The following is a 21219-nucleotide window of genomic DNA, read 5'->3' as shown; positions in this document are numbered from 1 at the left end:
CGAGTAAGCAGGACTTCTTCAGTCCTGTTCCTTTATGTCCTTTGTTCATTCAGTTCTCCTAAGAGCATCTTGCAGCCTCTTGCTGCAAGAACTGCCAAGTCACCAACGCTGAGTCAGAAGAAGTGGGATGCCCGACTTTTCTGGATTTACAGGGGTGTGTGTGTGTGTGTGTGTGTGTGTTTGCTGACTTTCACCATTCCAGACCACTCAGCCACACGTCACTTGTCTGTCTCCCAAGTCTCAGGTTATAACCCCCACCCCGTACTTGTCCAGCTCTTCTTTTCCAACCAGACTTGCTTTCCAGATGATTCTGGGAAAAAAAAAAAAAAAGAAAAGAAAAGAAAGAAAGAAAGGAGGCATAGAGAGAAAGGATGTGTGTACTGGCACACAAGCACAAAATCCAGCTTCCACTGAGGATCACAGCCTGCATCACAGTGGGAACCAAAGATACAGGGCTGCCCGTGGAACAGATGCAGGTTTCCCATGCTCCAGTTCAGCTGGGAACACAGGCTGTAAAACAGAAATAAATCACACGGAACTTGCTGTCATCTCTCCACCTTCCTGCTAAACCCTTCGACACCACCGCCTGACTGGCTGGAGTCGCGGTAGTTTTTAAATGAAGGCTGGAAGCTGGCGTTGGCAGCACCGCCTAATTTTTAGCTAATACCTTTGTGGGTTCTGCGTTCGCATCTGGCCAGAGCCATCACGCTGGGTCTGATTACAATAGGCTGCTGCTCTTTCCCAAGCAGGAGGCTGGAGGCCTGTAACCAACAGCCTCAACAGAGGCCTGTTCCAAACACAACAGCACATCACAGCCAGAGAAAGGTCTGCATGCGGGACTTCTCCCAAGGCATAAAAAAGAGAGAGAGAGAGAGAGAGAGTAGAGAGAGGGAGAAATGTGTTAACTGTGCTAACAGTGCCAAGTAATATGCTTCGTTAAAAATTTAATCACCTACAAGTGCAAAACAAGTGCAAAGCAATCATGTTGTAATTAGCACAGCAATTAACACCTCCCTTTTCCATAGCACATGCATCCTAGGAAGGGCAGGATTGTAAGTGTTTATGCTGCTGACAGGCTCAGTTCCTATAGAGAGGGGAAAAATCGCTTAAATAGAATTTTTTCGTTTCTGGCACTTGGGCTGTTATGCGCTCAGGAAACCTCAGAATCAGCTGCCATTTTGGGTTTGTGCAAAAGTTGTTCTGCTGTGTGGTGTCACTAACCAACTTCCCATTGTACATGTTTTCAAAAGCTTCCCTCCAGCTCCATCTCCCCCTTTTTAATATTAACTGTAAATAGGTCAGTATTGAGACCAAATTTGTCATGCACATCAACACAATTTGCATGAAAAATTATGCTTCCTACCAAAAAAAGTCCTTCTCTGTCTTTTGTCATAAACGAGCAACATCAGAAAGAAACTCTCAATGCCAGGATAAATGACTATTGGAAAATTTTCCCTAAAAGTAATCATTTTATCACTTTAGAAAACTTACATCTCTTTATACCTCCAAGACCAACCTTAGGAACTGAGAGTCAGTTTTTTTTTTTAATATTTCCTGGTTAATTAATTAATTGGAAAGACAGAGCAACAGAGAGAGGTGAGGAGAGACAGCAAAAGAGAGAGAGAGAGATCTACCATCCGTTGGTTCACTCCCCAAAAGGCCATATCAGCCAGAAATGAGTCAGGCTTAAGCCAGTAAGCAGAAACTCCATCCAGGTCTTCCTTGTGGGTTGGTAGTGGGCCATCTTCCTTTAGCAGGAAGCTGGATTGGAAGTGGAAGGGCTGAGGGACTTGAACTGGAACTCCAACATGGGGTGAGTGTGTCAGTTCTTTAAGGAAGCGGAATGAAGAAGACAGGTAGACAGTCCCTTCTTCTGCTCCACTCCATAGCAAGCCCAGGTCCAGTAACTGGCCTAGATAGAACATAGCAGTGAAGCTGTTTGCTACCGCCTGAGAAGTACCTACTCCAGCATGTGCTGCTACTAATGTGATTGACAGGTGTCCCAGCGCTCATCTCAGTACACAGAGGTTTGTGGGCAGATACAGCAGCTGGTCTTCAGGCTCCCATTGGAAAGAGTTAAAATATATTTAGCTCTCCAGCCTCTCAGACAGATGAAAGCATGTGAGAGTGTGCCGTCTGGGTTGCCACTTGGAAATTCATCCAAGGCCCCAAAGTCCTTGGCATGGTGGTAGAAGTGACTCACTCAGAGAATGGAACCTAGCTGGTGACTCCAAATGTTTAAATATGTTTGAAAGCCATTTTGTAAAGAAACCAAGAGAACTTGGGGAGTATCCAGGGACTTAAGAATTTAAGAAATAGCAAAAGCAAATTAAATCTTTTAGGATGAATTTGTTATTTTCAGGTTGGCCATTGATCGCGGATGACGTGTTTGAAGGAGCAGAGGAAACAGCTGGAGTAGGATATTTGGGGAATAGAAAAGCAGCGCTGGGGCCGGCGCTGTTGCACAGCAGGTAAAACCTCTGCCTGCAACACCAGCTTCCCATATGGGTACCAGTTCAAGTCCCGGCTGCTCCACTTTCCATCCAGCTCCCTGCTAATTGCCTAGGAAACGCAGCGGAAGTAGGCCCAAGTGCTTGGGCTCCTGCCACACACGGGAGACCCGAATGAAACTTCTGGTTCCTGCCTTTGGCCTGGTCCTGCCCCAGCCATTAAAGCCATTTGGAGAGTGAACTAGCAGATGGAAGATCTCGCCTTCTCTTTGTCTGTCTCTCTGTCACTCTGTCAGTGCTGGCTAACATCTGACATTCGAAGTCTATAGAAAGTGCCAGCATTCACGGAAGCCATTCACTTTCCTGGTTCCCTATTTCCTTCCCCCAGCAATTCTCTTGTCCAAGGTCAGAGGCCTCACCCAGAAAGCCGAGAAAAGAAACTTTGGTGAGATAGAAGACACACTTCATAAGCGGGATGGACTGTGACAAAAAATTCACACGGCAAAGCTCAGTGGGAAGCAAATGAAACCCTGTCTCGGATACGAAGAGGACAAATGCCTTATTATGCTAAAAAGCCTCACATTAAGTGTGTATAGCTAGTCGGAATAGACAGTTCTCATAGTCACAGTTTTTATTCATTGTTACTTAAAAAACTCTTTTGAGACTGAAGTTCTTTAAATATTGCAATCATTTCCAAGACTGGTTAAGAATGTCTGCTCTGTTGTAGCCTTACTCCAGAAACCCAAATGGCATATCCCTGCATCTGCATTTGTTTCTAATAAATATTTTGTCTCTTTCTGCTACTCCATCTCTTTTTCTTTTTCATCAAAAGGCTTAAATGCCAAAAAGTTTATAAACAAAATCATTGTGCAACATTAGTAATCCTATCATCTGACATATTTGGTGGTCCATTCCTTCATGTAATGAGGAGGACTATGTACCAGGCAGTGAGCTGGGACCAGGCACCCACTGCAGTGTAAAATCAGACCAACAAGTATTTAAGAATCTAAGGTTCAGGGGCCGGCGCTGTGGCACAGTAGGTTAAACACCTTGGCCTGAAGCACCAGCATCCCATATGGACGCCGGTTTGAGACCTGGCTGCTGCACTTCCAATCCAGCTCTCTGCTGTGGCCTGGGAAAGCAATGGAAGATGGCCCAAGTCCTTGGACCCCTGCACCCATATGGAAGACCTGGAAGAAGCTCCTGGCTCCTGGCTTCGGATGGGCGCAGCTCCAGCCGTTGCGGCCAACTGGAAAGTGAACCAGCAGATGGAAGACCTCTATCTCTCTCTGCCTCTCCTTCTCTCTCTGCATAACTCTTTCAAATAAATAAATAAAATCTTTAAAAAAAAAAAAAAGTAAGCACTAAAAGAGGATGGGAAGGCACTTCCATGTTAAATACAGGGAGTGAGAAGACAGAGTTTGCATGACAGAAACCATACGCATTTCGGTTTTGCAGGAGTCTGGTATACCTCAGTGGGAATAATGTAAGAACAATGCTGGAAACTTAGGTGCAGGCAGATCACAGAAGCCTTGAATGCCTGCCAAGGAAAATTAAGTTCAGAAAGAGAAGCCAGGAAAGCAAGATTAACCTAGCTGCAGTGTGTAAAACTGATGAAACTGGAAATAGACTGGCAGCAGGGAGCCCACTTAAGGAGCTACTGGAATCATCCAAGCAAAAATTAAAGTTTCCCTTAGCTGGGTAAGGGTGGTACAGATGCCCCTGGGTAAGGGGGCAACAAGAGCAAGAAACTGGTGACTTTCCGGCAGAGGTTAACAAGTGAGAGCTTGTTCACATCACAGAGCGAGCGCACTGAGCTTCCGTGCATGGTGGCACGGAAAGAACTGGTTCTGGTGGCAGAATAGGTCCTGGGACTCAGGAAAGTTGGGAATTCGTGGAAACAAGAACACTTTGGAAGCAGAAGATGAAGATCTGGGCTTTACATGTTCTATTTCTGAAAAGTCAGCTGGATATTTGGGAGCAAATGAAAGGTCATTGGAAATGTCAAACTAAGGCCCAAGAAAGAAGCAAGAACTGGAAGTAAAATTCAAAAAAAAAAAAAGAAAGAAAAATCGAGGATCCCTTACACACAGTCTTGGAATCAGTCATGTGGCTAAAACCAGGAACCAAATGAAGAGCAAAGTGAAGAGAGAGCTTGAAGACAAGCCAGTGTGGGGAGCCGAGAGGAGCCAGGGGAGGGAGAGGATAATTCTGAGCCATGAAATCCCAGCAGAGGAGACGCTGCGGAAGCTCGAGGTGCCAAATGCCACCAAGTAGGCCACTGGATGGACCACCGCAGAGCGATGGGTAACCCGTGTGAGTGCCATCTCAGTAGCCTGGTGAGGTCCTAGCACAGCCCATCAGGGTGGAGAGGATGGCGAGCAATGGAAGCAGAGCACATATAATGCTTTCAAAAAACAGACAGTTAGAGGAAGAGGGGGAAGGAGGCTGTGCTGGAAAGAACAGGTCAAAGGTCAGTCTCCTTACAGAAACCCCAAACTGAAGGAAAGTCCTAATCAGAGAAGACTGAAGACACGTGTAGGGAGGGATCCTTGGTGCTGCAGGTTTCCAGAGCAAACGAGAGGTGACATGGCAGCCCGGGAGACTAGACCCCTACAGAGCCAGGTAGAAGTTCTTCCTCTGAGACAACAGGAAGTGAGAGAAAACTTAATGAAAAGAAATACTACAGCAGAAAAAAAAAAAAAAAAAAAAAAAAGAGTAACTTTGACATTCTCCTGGAAACAGAGGAAGTCAGTTTCGGACTTCCAGTCCCAGACAGCTGAAGAGCTAGATGTATTTTTCCTATTTGTTTCTGCTAAGTACAGCTAAAGGCTCCAGGCATTCTATATGTAACAAATACAAGACTCTGAGGTTAAGAAAAAGAAAACAGACCGGCGAGGGAGCTCAGGACCCACGGAATGAGGTAGTGATGAGTCCTGCAGGTTCTCTGTTTCCCCATTATTGTCCAGATGTGGGACTTCCTGCTAATGGACATCCCAGGAGGCAGGAGATGACAGCTCAAGCAACGTGGGTCCCTTTGGGGAGACACAGACTGAGCTCCAGGCTGCAGGCTTCACCCTTGCCCAGTCCCAGTTGTTACAGGAATTTGAGGAGAGAACCAGTGGATGGAAGATCTTTCTGTTTTTTAATTTTTTGAATGTATATAAAGGAAACTAATTTCATGTATATCATATATATGGTTTTAAGAGCATAATGATGCTTCCCGCCCTATTCTCCCTCCCTCACTCACTCTTACCCTCCCTACTCCTTCCTTTCTTATTTTTTTAATTTTTACAATGACATACTTTCAACTTATAATCACAAACTTAAGTCTCCACTAAATGAAGAATTCAACAAGTAGTAGGTAGAAAACCACTGTAGAAAATCTTTCTCTACCTGCCTTCCTCTCTTTCAAATAAAATAGAAATTAAAATTAATTAAAATGTTTTTAAAATCAATTACATTTCTATTTAAAAAATAATTGAAATCATACAACATGTACTCTGCATAATGGAACCAAATTGAAAATCAGTAACAAAAAGACTTAGAAACTAAACAACAGACTTCTAAATATTCTGTGAATCAAAGAAACTATCTCAAGTACATTAAGGAAAACACATTAAACTAAATGAAAATCACAATAAAATACATCAAACTCTGTGGGGCACAGCTAAAGCAGTACTGAGAAGGAAATTTATAGCACAGGGATGGCACCGTGGCTCACTTGGTTAATCCTCCACCTGCGGCGCCGGCATCCCATATGGGTGCCGGGTTCTAGTCCCAGTTGCTCCTCTTCCAGTCCAGCTCTCTGCTGTGGCCTGGGAGGGCAGTGGAGGATGGCCCAAGTGCTTGGGCCCTGCACCCACACGGGAGACCAGGAAGAAGCACCTGGCTCCTGGCTTCGGATCAGCACAGTGCCGGCCACGGAGGCCATTTGGGGGGTGAACCAATGGAGGGAAGACCTTTCTCTCTGTCTCTCTCTCACTGTCTATAACTCTACCTGTCAAATAAAATTTTAAAAAAATTTATAGCACAAAATGCATATACACTAGAAAAGGGGAAAATCCCTTGTGACTTTTCAAAGCTCCCACTCAAGGACCTTGAAAAAGAGCAAGGAAACTCAAAGCAAGAAAGCAATAGTCGAGATAAAACAAAAATCAGTGAAATTTTAAAAAGAAATAAGGCGGAGGGGCATGTGTTTGCATTGCAATAAAGTCTTGGCTTAGAACATGTATGTCCCAGTTCACTTCAAGTCTCAGTACCCTTCTTCCAAGCCAGCTTCCTGCTAAGGTGCACCCTGAAAGGTAGTAGGTGGTAGCTCAAGTACCCAGGTCCCCGCCACTCATGTAGGAGACCCAGACTGGATTCTAGGCTCCTCTTTGGCCCTGACTTTGCAGACATTTCGGGAGCAAACCAGTGGATAGAAGATCACTCTCTGTCTCTCTGCCTTCCAAACACAAATGAAGATAAATTTGTTAATAGGAAAAAAGTTAACAAAAGAGTGTTGATCCTTTGAAAAGATCAATAAAATAGACAAAACTAGCAAGATTTATGAAGGAAAGCAGAAAGAAGGCACAGATTGCCAATATCATGAATAAAACTGTATCACTGCAGGCTGAGATCCTTCCCTGACTTACCGCTGATCAGGCTCCTCTGAGCCCTCTCCTCAACCAGGCCCTACCTCTGGGACCTCCAAGGTCATCTCTGCTTAGTCCAGCTTTTCCAAGAATCCTGCAGGGTCAGTTGAGTGAAACTTCCCACCTTTAAGAGCCAATCAAATTCTTTTTCCCCTCACCCTCCGTATCTTATCACCTGGGCCTGCCTCCAGCAACAGTCCCCTCAGGGAGGTTTATGCAGAATCCCCTTTACCTATGGCTATGGTTTGTCTCCCAAGGTGTCATGGGCTGGAAGCTTGGGCCTCAGTGTGACGATGGTGAGAGGTGGAAGCTTTGAGAGATGAGGCTTGGGAAGATAATTAAGTCACAGGGGCATAGACTCAGAAGAGACTAATGCCACGGGGTTGGCACCTTCTTTGGATAAACACTTTCTCTTCTGCCTCTCCACCACATTGCAAAGCAGCCAAAGGAGCCCCCAAGAGGCCTAAGAGGGGACCCACATTATGGTGCTCGCCATGCAGGTTCCGTATCAGACCACCTGCTCAAGTCCTGACTTCTTTGCTTCTGAGTCAGCTCACTGCTAATGTAGCGAGGAGAGCAGTGGGAAATGGCCAGATGTTTGGCCCCTGCCACTGCTGTATGAGACCAGAATGAAGTTTCAGGCTCCTGGCTTCAGCCTGGTCCAGTTCCAGCTGTTGAGGTCAGCTGGGGAATGAAACAGTAGATGTCACTCTGCCTTTCAAATAAATAAGTTAAATTTTGATATAAACAAAATTTTTAGAAATAAGAGGCTAAACAGGTGGGAGAGTATGAGCTTAGATGCTCAGCCTACAAAATGATGAGCCAGGGTCAAGGGTCACTAGTAAGAATCAACAAAGGGCAAAACTGGAGGTACATATATACGTAGAAGAATGAAATTAGATCCATACCTCTCATCATGCACAAAAATCAACTCAAGATGGATCAAAGGCCTAAATTTAAGACCTGGGACTGTGACATTGCTGGAAGAAAATGTAGGGGAAACACTTCAAGACATTGATGTAGGGGACAACTTCTTGGGTGAAACCCCCAAAACACAGGTGACAAAAGCAAAACTAAACAAACGGGACTATGTCAAACTCCGAAGCTTTGGCACAGCAAAGAAAATGATCAAGAATGAAGAGACATCCAAAAGAATTGGGGAAAAAAAACACCTACTGACAAAAGATTAATATCCCGAATATTAAAAACTCAACAACAACAACAACAAAAAAAAACAATCCAGTTGATAAATGGGCAAAGGACTTCAGTAGACAGTTCTCACAAGAAGAAATACAAATGGCCAAAGAATATATGAAAAAATGCTCAACATCACTAGCCATCAGGGAAATACAAACCAAAACCACGATGAGACATCACCTTACCCCTGTCAGAACAGCTAAAGTCCAAAATACAGAGAACAACAAATGCTGGCAAGGATATATAAGAGGAACACTTAAACACTGTTGGTGGGAACGTAAATTAGTGAAGCCCTGGTGCAAAATAGTGTGAAGATTTCTTTAAAAACTAGAAATAGATTCACCATATGATCCAGCAATCCCACTACTGGGTCTATACCCAAAAGATTTGAACAGAATATGTCAAAGAGATACTTCCACCACCATGTCATAGCAGCACTGTTCACAAAAGCCAAAATTTGGAACCAACCAAGGTGTCCATCATCAGATGAATGAATAAAGAAAATGTGGTAGATATTCACAAGGGGATATTATTCAGCTATAATGAAATTATACCACTTGCAGCAAAATGGACACAACTGGAGGACATAATGTTGGGTGAAATAGCCAGCCCCAGAAAGACAAATACTGCATGTTCTCCCTTATATATGGGAGCTAAAATTTAGAAAAGAGACCCAAAAAAAGTAAGAAAAAAGAAAGGTCTGCATTTATCAGTATTGCTACAAATATCATTTTGTAAAACTTTGCTTTATACCTTTGTGAAACCAAGAGTTAAGAGTGGTATACTACTATAGTTTTAATAATCTGTGATTACTTTAAAATTTACTGTACATGGGTAAAATGGGCACTTTTCCATTCAACTATTGTTTGTAGCCATTGTCTATAGTCCCACAAAACTAGAGTCTATTTGCTTTTCACTTGTTGAACTTGTTAACAAGTATCCAATGTATTTACTACAATGTAAACTTAAAATGTTATCTTAAAAACTAAAAGAGGAAGGGGAAAGGATGGAGGTGGGAGGGAGGGAAGAAAAGAGGGAAGAAAGGGAAATCACTATGTTCTTAGAATTGCATCTAAAGGCACACTGAATCTATTAAAAACTAATTAAAAATTAAAATCAAAGATCCCCCCCAAAAAAAGATCCACTAAGATACCTCTGATGTTTCCTTCTCATACTTATCTGTCTGTTGCCCCCCACCCTGCTCCTTGGACTATAAATCTCCATTTGTCTTGTTGTTTTCAAAATTAAAACTGACCTCTCTCTCCCACTGTAAAACTCCATTGCAGTAGCTTCTTCTGAATAAAGTCCGCCTGGTGGTTCCTTACCAAGTGTCCAGAATAATTTTTTATTTAACAAGATCCAAAAGTATAAGAATGCATGGGGCTGGCGCTGGAGCATAGCAGGTAAAGCTGCCGCCTACAGGGTCAGCATCCCACATGGGCGCCAGTGAGTCCCAGGGGCTCCACTTCCGATCCAGCTCTCTGCTACGGCCTGGGAAAGCAGTAGAAGATGACCCAAGTCTTTGGGCCCCTGCACCTGCGTGGGAGACCCGGAAGAAACTCCTGGCTCCGGATCAGCACAGCTCTTGCCGTTGCGGCCATTTGGGAAGAGAACCAGTGGATGGAAGACCTCCCTCCCTCCCTCCCTCCCTCCCTCTCTCTCTCTTTCTGTAATTACCTTTCAAATAAATAAATAAAATCTTTTTTAAAAAGAAAAAAATCTCCATTACCCAAAAGAATGGCTATGTCAAGCAAATTTGCAGCGCTGGCTTCAGGGAAGCGCATCAGAGCAGCCTTGCATTTGGGCTGCGATGAAAGTGCCATCCCTGTCTGGTTTCTGCCAGGGTGAGGCAGAGCAGAAATTGGATGGAATTAGCAGCCAGCAGAGCAGTGCCAGTCTTATTTCCCATTGGCAAAAAGCTGGATTGGAGGTGGAGTAGCCAGGACATGAACAGGAGCTGGATTGGAGGTTGAATAGCCAAGATATGAACTGGCACTCATATGGGATGCTGGCATCACAGGAAGTGGCTTAACATGCTATACCACAACACTAGGCCCTCTACTTCAACTTGATATGAAGTCAGAAATCGATTAGAACTGATTATCCCTCCATTTTCAGGTATCGGTCACAGAAACATATCAGAACATCAACAGGAACGGCCAGTGTGATGGCACAGCAGGTTAGGCTGCCACCCGCAATGCCAGTATGCAATAATGGAACGCCAATTCAATCCCAGCTTCTCTTCTTTGGATCCAACTTCCTACTAATGCACCCTGGGAGGCAGTAGATGACGGCTCAAGTGCTTAGGCCTCTGTCACCCACTTGGGAGACCTGGATAGAGTTCCAGACTCTTGGTTTCAGCCTGGTGCAGACCTGGCTCTTGCAGCCATTTAGTAGTGAATCAGCAGATGGAAATCTCTCTCGCTCTCGCTCTTGCTCTCTCCCTCCCTGTCTCTCTTCCTCTGTCTCTCCCTCTTTCTCTCTTTCTCTGCTACTCTGCCTTTCAAATAAAATAAATCTTTAAAAATGAAAAAAGTGTATCAACATGAACACACATATACGCACAAAATCTCCATGTCCCAAGAGCAAAGCATTGTGTCCCCAAAAAAGAAAAAAATGCAATGGAGAAAGGGTGAGAAATACACATTTCAGGGAAGTCATAGCAGTAATAGCAATGGTAGTAGTGTTGGCCCTTTGCTAACAGTTCATTACAAAAGCCTCCCTTGCAAATGGGGGATGGGAGAGTAACTCAGGGAAGCCAGGCCAGAAGCAGAAGGGACCAGCCTGACTCTAAGGATGGTCCAAATTTAACCCACCCCCCCCCCCCCGCAAGGAGGATGGAAAAACTCAGGTCCAACTCACATACCCTTGATTTCTTCTGTTTTCCTCAAATAGTTTCCAACACCCATTTGAAGTCTGCTGTTATTTCTGTAAGGAGAGGATTAAAATGAGAACATCCTTAAAGTGTTAATTTGCTAGGCTTTGCCATGACTGCTAGTGATGGTAATTATTTAAATGATACTGGTTAATTTGTTTTATTGTTTCACATCGTTTGATTTATTTGCTATTTATTGGTTCACTTATGTAATGAGTAGGGTTAGATTAATAGATTTTTGAATGTAAATTCATTTTCACTAATGTTTATGAGTCACAATTGTAGATGTGGCTTAAATAAATACACAACCAGGAATCAAGATTACAGTATATTTCAAGAGTAATAAAGTAAGGATTTAAATATGTTTCAGAAATAAGATATGCAGATTCACAATGAAAATTGCATGCTAGAGGTGGAAGGCACAACCCAATTCTCTCTCCTTTTCCTCTCGGCCCACCCAAAACAAGAACTGTAAGACCACAATCCCAGGTCATAAATATGTACACATGGAGTCCCGCTCAGAAAGGCTGCTGGTTAAGGTGCCCGGGCAGTCAGGTACCTGTCAGGCACCACCTCTGTTGCCTCTGCCACCTCACATCCCTCCAGCTCTCACAACTGCTCCTACTGAATCCCATGCCCAAGGGCGAATGAAAACAATAAATAGGAGGCTGGATTTTCCCTGCAAGATCCTTTGACTGCTCCGCACTGGAAAAATCACTAGGTTGTTTTGTTTTGTTTTTTTAAGGTACCTTAAAAAAAAAACTCATGCAAAATGAAATTAAATGTTTGCTTTGTAATCTTGCTTTGTTATGTAAAAAAAATAAAATCCACACATAGTTTTTTCATAATACACATTTTCTGTGAATCTTGAGGACTCCTCATTAGCAAGGATTTCAAAAAATCTTTTGTGCTAAGGTAACTGTATCTGTTAATTCCATTTTCCATGAGCTTTTTGAAGTATCCTCATATAAAAACATAACTAAAATAAGTTATCACCGCACGCAGGGCAGATTAACCTTCCCCAAGCACCAGCAGATCACTGAGCACATCCGAAGACCCATCCACTGAGTGGGGTCTGCGTGCCCAGGAAGAACCGAATCCACTCACATGGAGGAGTAGCAGAAATGTTTCTTTAGTGACCAGAGAAGCAGGCCAAGTGAGCAGGCAGCTGGGATGGCCCGAACTAGCCAGCCCACTTCTCAATATGGCCACATACACAAACCAATTCTCTCTGTGTAATGAATCACGTTGGTTCTAGGGGCAAGGTGAAGAACAGAAAGGTTAAGTAGAGTCTCCAATTTCCCCAGCGATTAATGACTATTATGGACTGGACGGTGTAAACCAACCCCCAGATTCATACATTGAGGTCCTAACCCTAGTACTTTATCACGTGACTGCATTTGGAGCTCGGGTCACCAGAGGGATGACTAAGGCAGGGTCCGTAGGGAGACCCCCAACGCAATGGGACTGGTGTCCTGATAGGAGGAGGAGATGGGGACACAGACACATGCAGAGGGAAGAGCCCGTGAGGACATCAGCAAGCCAAGGAGCGAGGTGTCAGGAGAAAGCAACCCCGCCCACATCCTGATCCAGACTTCCATCCTCTACAACTGTTAGAACACCAGTCGTCCACCTGTGAATTTGTGGGGGCAGTCCTAGCAAAGAAACCCGAGGAGCAGACTGAGGTCAGCACCACACTCCTCCCACCGAAGCAGGCCTCAAAGATCCCTTGTCTCAGGAATACACTGTTGGTCCTTGTGATTTCAGTACCAGAATGACTTTTTTTTTAACCTAGAGGAGATTCTTGATTGTCTCTATATAACGGCACTCTTTTTGATTGTTATTATTGCTTGAAAGGCAGAGTTACAGAAGAGAGGCAGAAAGAGAGAGAGAGAGAATGAATCTTTCATTTTCTGGTTCCCTCCACAAATGGAGCATTAGCAGGGAGTTGCATAGGAAGCAGACTGGCCAGGACTTGAACCAGGGCTCCAATATAGAACGCTGGCATCACAGGCGGTAGCTTAACCCCCTGCACACAATGCCAGGCCCTAATGTCACTCGTTTTTGTTGCGACATTTCCTTGAATGCAGAGAAAGGGACACAATTACTTCTAGGAAGCAAATATTGCATGATGCCAAGCTTATTAGTCTGGCAAATCCAAAGGAGTGAGGCGCTTATGACCTGTAATTTTTTAACATAATCCTGTCTTCCTTTAAACTTTTCCAATAAGTAAGCGTTTTTTAAGAAAACAGTAAGGAGAGGGGCCAGCACTGTGGTACGGCGGATAAAGCCGCTGCCTCTAATGCTGGCATCCAAAATGGGTGCCAGTTGGTGTTGCAGCTGTTCCACTTCTGATTCAGCTCCCTGACAGAGTATCTGGGAAAGCTACAGAGGATGGCCCAAGTGCTTGCGCCCCTGTACCCACATGGAGACCCAGATGAAACTCCTGGCTCCTGGATTAGGTCTGGCCAAGTGCCAGCCATTGGATAATTTGGTGAGTGAACCAGCAGATTAAAGATCTCTCCCTCTCCCCTCTCCCCTCTCCCTCTCTTCCTTTCTCTGTAACTCTGCCTTTCCAATACATAAATAACATCTTTAAGAAAATGGGGCCGGTGCTGTGGCATAGCAGGTAAAGCCAACACCTGCAGCGCCAGCATCCCATATGGGCGCTTGTTTATGTCCAAGCTGCTCCACTTCCCATCCAGCTCTCTGCTATGGCCCAGGAAAGCAGTAGAAGATGGCCCAAGTCCATGGGCCCCTGTACCTATGTGGGAGACCTGGAGGAGGCTCCTGGCTCTGGATCTGCCCAGCTCCAACTATTGCAGCCATTTGGGGAGTGAACCAGCAAATCAAAGAACTCTCTCTCTCACTTTCTCTCTTTCTGCCTCTGCCCTTCTGTAATTCTGCCTTTCAACTAAATAAATAAATAGAATGATAGAATTAGGAGGGAAAGAAAGAAAGAGAGAGAGAGAGAGAGAGAAGGAAGGAGGGAGGGAGGGAGGGAGGGAGAGAGGGAGGGAGAGAGGGAGAGGGGGAGAGAGGGAGAGAGGGAGAGGGAGAGGATGAGTCTCCCTAAAGCAGCAGACAAACCACTCCTTGGTGCTCACACAGCCCCTAGAACAGGTCAGGTTCCCAGATGCCAGCCTGGAAAAGTCTCAGACTGCAGAGCAGTGGGCATTGCCTCAGTGGGGAGAGAAGCCAGCATTAGACTCAAGGCTTCTCTAGTTCACCCTGTGAAGTTTAAAAGCAAGCCTCAAATGACCGAACTATCTCCAGGCACTTACTTACTTACTTCTTTATTTGGAAGGAAGAGTGACAGAGAGAAGGAGACAGAAAGGGACAGAGAGAGATCTTCCATTCACTAGTACTCTCATCAAATTCCCACAACAGCCAGGACTGGGCCAGGCCAAAGCAGGATCCTGCAACTCCACTTAGGTCCTCCCGCGTGGGTGGCAGGAATCCAAGGATTTGATCCATCATCTGCTGCCTCTCAGGCACATAAATGGGAAGTGGATCCGAAGTGAAGGCAGGATTCAATCCCAGGCACTTGGATATGGAAGGCAGGCATCCCGAGAAGCGGCTTGGCTTGTGTGCCACACACCCACCCTCGAGTATCTGAACTAGGTCTAAAATAACCAAAGAATGCTCAGCATGCAACAGGTCTCACGGTGTCACAGACCCGATCACAAATCAGCAGGCGCAGTGTTCCCTGAACGTTCCAGGTCAAGCCCCCTTTCACAGGGACATCTAACCTCTGTGATTAGACAGTCCTGTGGTCAGGAGGTTTTCCTCAAATTGTAAACTTTGCTATCACATTTCTTGGTTAATAATTGTATAACTGATAGATTGATGGTTTCCCCACTACATTGCAAGCTCTATGAAGACAAGGATGAAGTATATTTGCTACTATAATATCTGCGGAACACAAAGAATGTGTTAAATGTTTGTGGAGTTGGCCGGCGCAGCGGCTCACTAGGCTAATCCTCTGCACCCTGGATTCTAGTCCTGGTTGGGGTGCCAGTTCTGTCCCAGTTGCTCCTCTTCCAGTCTAGCTCTCTGCTGTGGCCCAGGAAGGCAATGGAGGATGGCCCAAGTGCTTGGGCCCTGCACCCCATGGGAGACCAGGAGGAAGCACCTGGCTCCTGGCTTCGGATCGGCACAGTGCGTTGGCCGTAGCAACCATTTTGGGAGTGAACCAACAGAAAAGGAAGACCTTTCCCTCTGTCTCTCTCACTGTCTAACTCTGCCTGTCAAAAAAAATTTGTGGAGTTAACAAATTAATGTAGAGCATGTAAGTGTACATAGTAAATTTTGTTGAACAATCAAGAAAAAAAATTACCAGGCATGCAAGAAATAGGAAACTATGACCCTTAATTTTAAAAAATCAATCAAAACTGACCCAGAAATGATTCAGAAGATAAAACAAGTAGACCAGAATTAAAGCAGTTGATGAAATTATATTCCATATATTCAAGAAAATAAAAGACAAATGTAAGTATTCCAAAAAGAAACATGCATGATATTTAAAAGACCAAAATAAAACTCCTAGTTGAAAAAAATTGAAATAAAAACATATTAAGTGAGGTTACAAGAATGCCTCACAAATGTGTTGCTACAATTTTAAAGTACTTAGTACAAAAAAAAGTACTTAGTACCACGTCTGCCACTTGATGAACCACAGGTTGTTTAATTAATAACCACTGCTATTATTGATTATAGCCTAAATTCAGATTGGTATAATAATCACAACTATGGCTAACATTTATTTACCACTTACTTATATTCCATATTATGCTAAGGGCTTTAATTTAAACATCTATAAAAGATTCTACAAGTGAATTTTAGATATCAATAAGTAAATTTTTTCTTCCTGCAGTTAATAAGAATTGATTTCCAAACTTAACATTGGCATTCTAATTTCTCTATCTGTATCTCTGTTTACATTTTGCTTTTTTCTGGTTTTTTTTTTTTTTTTTTGGTGAGTTTATTTTTTCTTATAAGCTCTACCTTAGTAAAATTAAATTTATTTTCTTTTTTTTTTTTTTTACAGGCAGAGTGGACAGTGAGAGAGAGAGACAGAGAGAAAGGTCTTCCTTTTCCATTGGTTCACCCTCCAATGGCCGCCGCAGCAGGCACACAGCGCTGATCTGAAGGCAGAAGCCAGGTGCTTCTCCTGGTCTCCCATGGGGTGCAGGGCCCAAGCACTTGGGCCATCCTCCACTGCACTCCCGGGCCACAGCAGAGAGCTGGCCTGGAAGAGGAGCAACTGGGACAGAATCCAGCGCCCGGACCAGGACTAGAACCCGGTGTGCCAGTGCCGCTAGGCGGAGCATTAGCCTAGTGAGCCGTGGTGCCAGCCAATTTATTTTCTTTATGTTCTATTGATAACTCCTTTTTTCACTTTTTAACAATACATCGCAAATACACAAAGGTTAGAAAGAGAGACAGAAGGAGGAAACAATGTTTTTATTTCAGAGAATTTGTTTATTGACCATTAATGTTAATATTTCTTAATTAAGGATTCATTTATGAGTTTTGTCACAATCCTGTCAAAGCACGTAATAGAAAATATCACACAGAACTCAAGGATGGAAATAATAATTAACAAAACATCTAGCGACATTTTAAAAATTAATCCAAGCAAAATAACTCAAAACATCTTTGATTTGGAAGTCTTAAAAATGGAGAAAACCATTCTGATTAGTGGAGTGTGGACACAGAAGATAATTCTAACACAGTTGGGGGAAATCAGATCCTAAACTAAGAACTGCCAAGAAAACACAACTTAAATAAAGCGAGTCAGAATGTGAACATTGATAGCTGATCCTCTGTTGATGAAAAGGACAGTGTTCAGATGCGTTTGCCTTCATCAACTGCTCAGCCAGAGACAGACACGTAGGCAGCAGGGAGCATAGTTTCGGTGTCAGGAACTTACATCCATCATTGCGTAAAAGCGGATACCAAATATGACAGGATCACGAATCGTGAATCAGAGAAGGCAGAGCAGAGGGCAAGGGTCAAGACAGAAGAAAGGCCCAGGGAGAGCTTGGCCGGGAGCTTTGGAGAGACCAGGACAGCCCAGTGGATCAGTGCCACTCGGTGGAATAAGACACTCTGACGTGGCCCTACCACCCCACCCATGCTCTGCAGGAGAGCGTGACACCATCATATAAACACCAGGGCAACACTGGAGTAACTTACCAGGAATCTGTGCCATAGGCTTCTCCCTGTCTGGTGTCCAGGCAGCCACATCAACGTGCCCTGCTTGGGGCAGAACAGAACCCATAGTGAGAAGCCCACGGAGCACCATGCCTCACAGGTAACCAGCGTGCCCGTATCCACCACCTTCTCCTCTAGAGACCTCCAGACCAGCCATCTCCTTCCTTTACCTGCTCATTTCTTCTCCCACCCACTGTCACCCAGGCTCCATCTTCTCATCCTTCTAGAATAATCAGTAGATGATGTGATTTCAAACATATCCTACACCCTTTTTCCCCAAAGTGTGGTCCTTGAACCACAAGCAAGGGCACCTGCAGCCTATTAGAAATGCAGAAATTCAGTCCCAACCCATACCTGTGGAGTCAGAACTTGCATTTAAAATATTGGGTAGGGGTTGGGAGTTGGAGGTCAGAAGCTATTATCTTTGTACTTCACATAGGTGATATCTTCATAAAAAAAATTCCATTCCCAAAGAATGTATTCATCAAGGGAAATGCAATAGAGGAAAGGCACAATCGGGAAAATCATCCTTATTCAGAATGGAAACTCAGCATCCACAGGAAAAGGTGCATACAGGAATTGTTGAGGCTTCCAGGATGTACGGAACGAGAGTTTAAATGTATTCACTATCCTACCACCCTCGGGGTCCGTGCTGCCAAGTCACACTGTAAGTTAGTGCTGCAGCAACAACCTTCAGGTACTTTCAGGAAGACCTGCCTTGGAAAATGCCCACAATAGGCCCACCTTCTGCCAAATTCATTAAAACAGCAACACTATTTCCTTGCAAAGAAACTGTAAGACAGGCATTCGGTACAGTAGTCAACACACTGCTTGGGATGCCCACGTCCTGTGTTGGAGAACTTGCGTCAAGTCCCGGTTCCACTCTCAGTTCCAGCTTTCTGCTAATGTAGACCCTTGGAGGCAGTAGAGGATGGCTTAAGTACTTTGGATCCTGCCACCCACATGGGAGACCTGGATTGAGCTCCAAGCTCCTGGACCTAGCCTATCCCTTGCCCCTGCTGTTACCAGCATTTGGAAAGTGAACCAATGAAAAGAAGGTCTTCTCTCTCAAAAAAAAAAAAAAAAAAAAAAAAGTCTAGAGTTATAAATGCAGAAAGCAGAATCATATTTAACTGGTGGTGACAGAAATGGGGGAGAGCCTGAATAAGGAGATAAGGTAGAGGAGAGGGGTCCCTTATGCTCCTAATAACTTATCACTTCTTTCAAAGACTGTATCTTCTCTAGATATCGTCAGAAGAACTGGGTCAGTTTCATTTGCTTCAAGCATTTTCCGAGCTAAAACCTAACCAGGTACAACACTATTGAAATTACCAACTCCTTTGACTATGTTGCACAGACGACCCTGAGCACAACTAGCTGTTATATTGCTCAGCTCCCAGGAGCCATGGAGAAGATCTGCCTTGAAGTACAAGTTCATGGTCAAGTAATGAAAGTGCTGGGAACAAATATTCCAGTCTGTTGCAGATGTCCTTAGAGGAAACCATGTTTGCTAATGATTGTGTGAGACAGTCAACTGATGGAGCGTCAAATGTAAATGGACAGTTCAAAGCATCTGCATTGCGATTAAAAACAAAATATAGGCCAGCACTGCGGCTCACTAGGCTAATCCTCCTCCTTGTGGCGCCGGCACACCGGGTTCTAGTCCCAGTCGGGGCACCAGATTCTGTCCCGGTTGCCCCTCTTCCAGTCCAGCTCTCTGCTGTGGCCAGGGAGGGCAGTGGAGGATGGCCCAAGTCCTTGGGCCCTGCACCCCATGGGAGACCAGGAGAAGCACCTGGTTCCTGCCTTCAGATCAGCGCGCCAGCCGTGGCGGCCATTGAAGGGTGAACCAACGGCAAAAGGAAGACCTTTCTCTCTGTCTCTCTCTCTCACTGTCCACTCTGCCTGTCAAAAAAAAAAAATATATATATATAGCCACATGGTGATTTTAGAGCCTTGCTATAGCACATGTAACAGAGAAGTGCAAAAAGGCCACTCCCATGCAGAGAGTTTAAATTCCATAAGGTATTAACAAGAAAAAAGTCACATACAGAATATTTTCCATAACTCCATCTCTAGGATATTAGCAACACTCATAAAGTACTTCTGTTCTTCACATTGATTCTATACAAGCCCTAATTTAATTATTAGGGCAAGTGGAGTCATTAGCATTACCATCATCATCATTATCTACAATTCACAGATGGGAAACTGAGGCACAGGAGGATTAATTAATTAGCCTAAGTTTACATGGCTAGTAAGTTGGAGCTGGGATTCAAGCTTGGGCCCACTGCCAACTATGAGCTAAGCCACTATACTGTTCAGCTTCCTAAATCCTCAAGAGCCAGCAAGCCCAGGTGTATATGGGCCAACTCCCTTGGGACAGGGAAAAGCAGACCCTACAAATCTTTTGAACATCTGGCACCTTCATTCTGAAACTCAGAAAAATGAATTTGTCAACACTTGTCCAGCTTCTTCTGCAGATGGTCCAATCTCAAATCCCGGCTCTGCAATTAAAGAGCCATGTGACCAAAGACAAGTCATTTAATCTCTATACCTGACTTATAAAATGGATGTAATAATGATGGTATCTATCTCATAAGTTTATTTTAAAGGTCACATGAGTTAATACCTTTATCACTATTTGACCTAAGCCAGCAGCCATATGACAAATGACATGTTAGCTAGTGTTACCCCTGGGTGGAGGGCCCACGCCAGAACCCTCTCCATGTCCCCCTGGAACTGAGCATACAACAGATGTCAGGAAGCATTGCTGAGATCCATTAATCAACAAGCGAGGCTTTCTGAAGGAGGAAGCTCTCAAGCAAGGCCTCCTCTGAGGATTGTGATCCAGATAAGCAGAGAGAAAGCAGAAAGACACTTGAGGTGTAGGAGAGCTGGAGGGGCTGCCCCAGGAAGAGCCAGGGTAGGCTACGGGGACGGCACAGGGTCAAGGCTGCTGGGGTCAAGGATTCCTGGAAGGGAATGGGAAATAACAAGGAAAAGCAGAGTGGGGTCAAAGGTTGGAAACCTTGAGCACCCCAGCTTTCCTGGGCCTGTACCACGCTCATGTGTGTTCTCTGCAGTCTCCACTTCTATGTGGTTAAGAAGCTCTGTAGGGGAGCAGGCAATGTAGCTCAGCTAGTTAAGCCGTGACTTGGGACGCCTGCATCCCATATCAGAGTGCCTGGGTTTGAGTCTGGGCTCCGCTTCCAATTCAGTTTCCTGCTACTGCACACCCTGGGAGGCAGTAGGTGATAGCTGAAGTACTGTGTCCCTGACACCCACATGGGTATTCAGCTTTGGCCTGGCCCAGCTCTGGCTGCTGCAGGCATTTGGGGAATGAACCAACAGATGGAAGATCTCTTCCTCACTGCCAGTTATATATGCCAGTTATGACTCCCAAGTCCCATACTGGAATACCTGGATTAATTCCCAGCTTCACTCCTAACTCCAGCTTCTGGGAGGCAGCACGTGACAGCTCAAGGTCTCTGCCACCCACCTGAGAGACCTTGGCAGAGTTCCCAATTCCCAGACTCGGCGGCAATCTCCCCCGCCCCCAGGCAATCACAGACGCTGGGGAAAGAACCAGTGGGTAGGAGCACGCTCTGTCTCTGTCTCTCAGTCCCTCTGCCTCTCGAATGAACTAAGCAATTAAATTAAGAAGCTTTGTAGATGTGGTGCTTAATACCCCTCTATACTTGTATTATGAAGTGCTTTTAACAATAAGAAAGTAATATGTATATTATTCATATGCAATGTAGAATATCTATATAATAATTTACATAATGGTTAAGATCATTTATTAATTTATACTTAATATATATGTAATTAATTTATA

At 44.5% G+C, this 21219-nt stretch overlaps 1 long non-coding RNA gene across 14 annotated transcripts in view; it reads right to left on the bottom strand.

Moving 5' to 3' along the window:
* Nucleotides 1-21219, bottom strand: part of LOC138849718 (uncharacterized) — a 184901-nt gene that overhangs the window by 155074 nt on the left and 8608 nt on the right. For 7 of the 14 annotated variants that reach the window (XR_016234282.1, XR_016234281.1, XR_016234285.1 and 4 more), the window contains exons 2-3: nucleotides 17361-17420; nucleotides 11151-11212 (exon numbers count right to left, since the gene is read on the bottom strand). This is a non-coding gene — a long non-coding RNA (uncharacterized LOC138849718). The remainder of the gene's footprint in view (nucleotides 1-11150; nucleotides 11213-17360; nucleotides 17421-21219) is intronic. The other 7 variants (XR_011388811.2, XR_016234290.1, XR_016234289.1 and 4 more) reach the window with 1 other exon arrangement.

The sequence above is a fragment of the Oryctolagus cuniculus genome, chromosome 5 (genome assembly GCF_051225735.1).
Source record: "Oryctolagus cuniculus isolate XC-2025 breed Fujian yellow rabbit chromosome 5, ASM5122573v1, whole genome shotgun sequence".
NCBI lineage: Eukaryota > Metazoa > Chordata > Mammalia > Lagomorpha > Leporidae > Oryctolagus > Oryctolagus cuniculus.
Note: the sequence above shows the minus strand (reverse complement) of the source record. Positions and strands in the feature narration are given on the sequence as shown.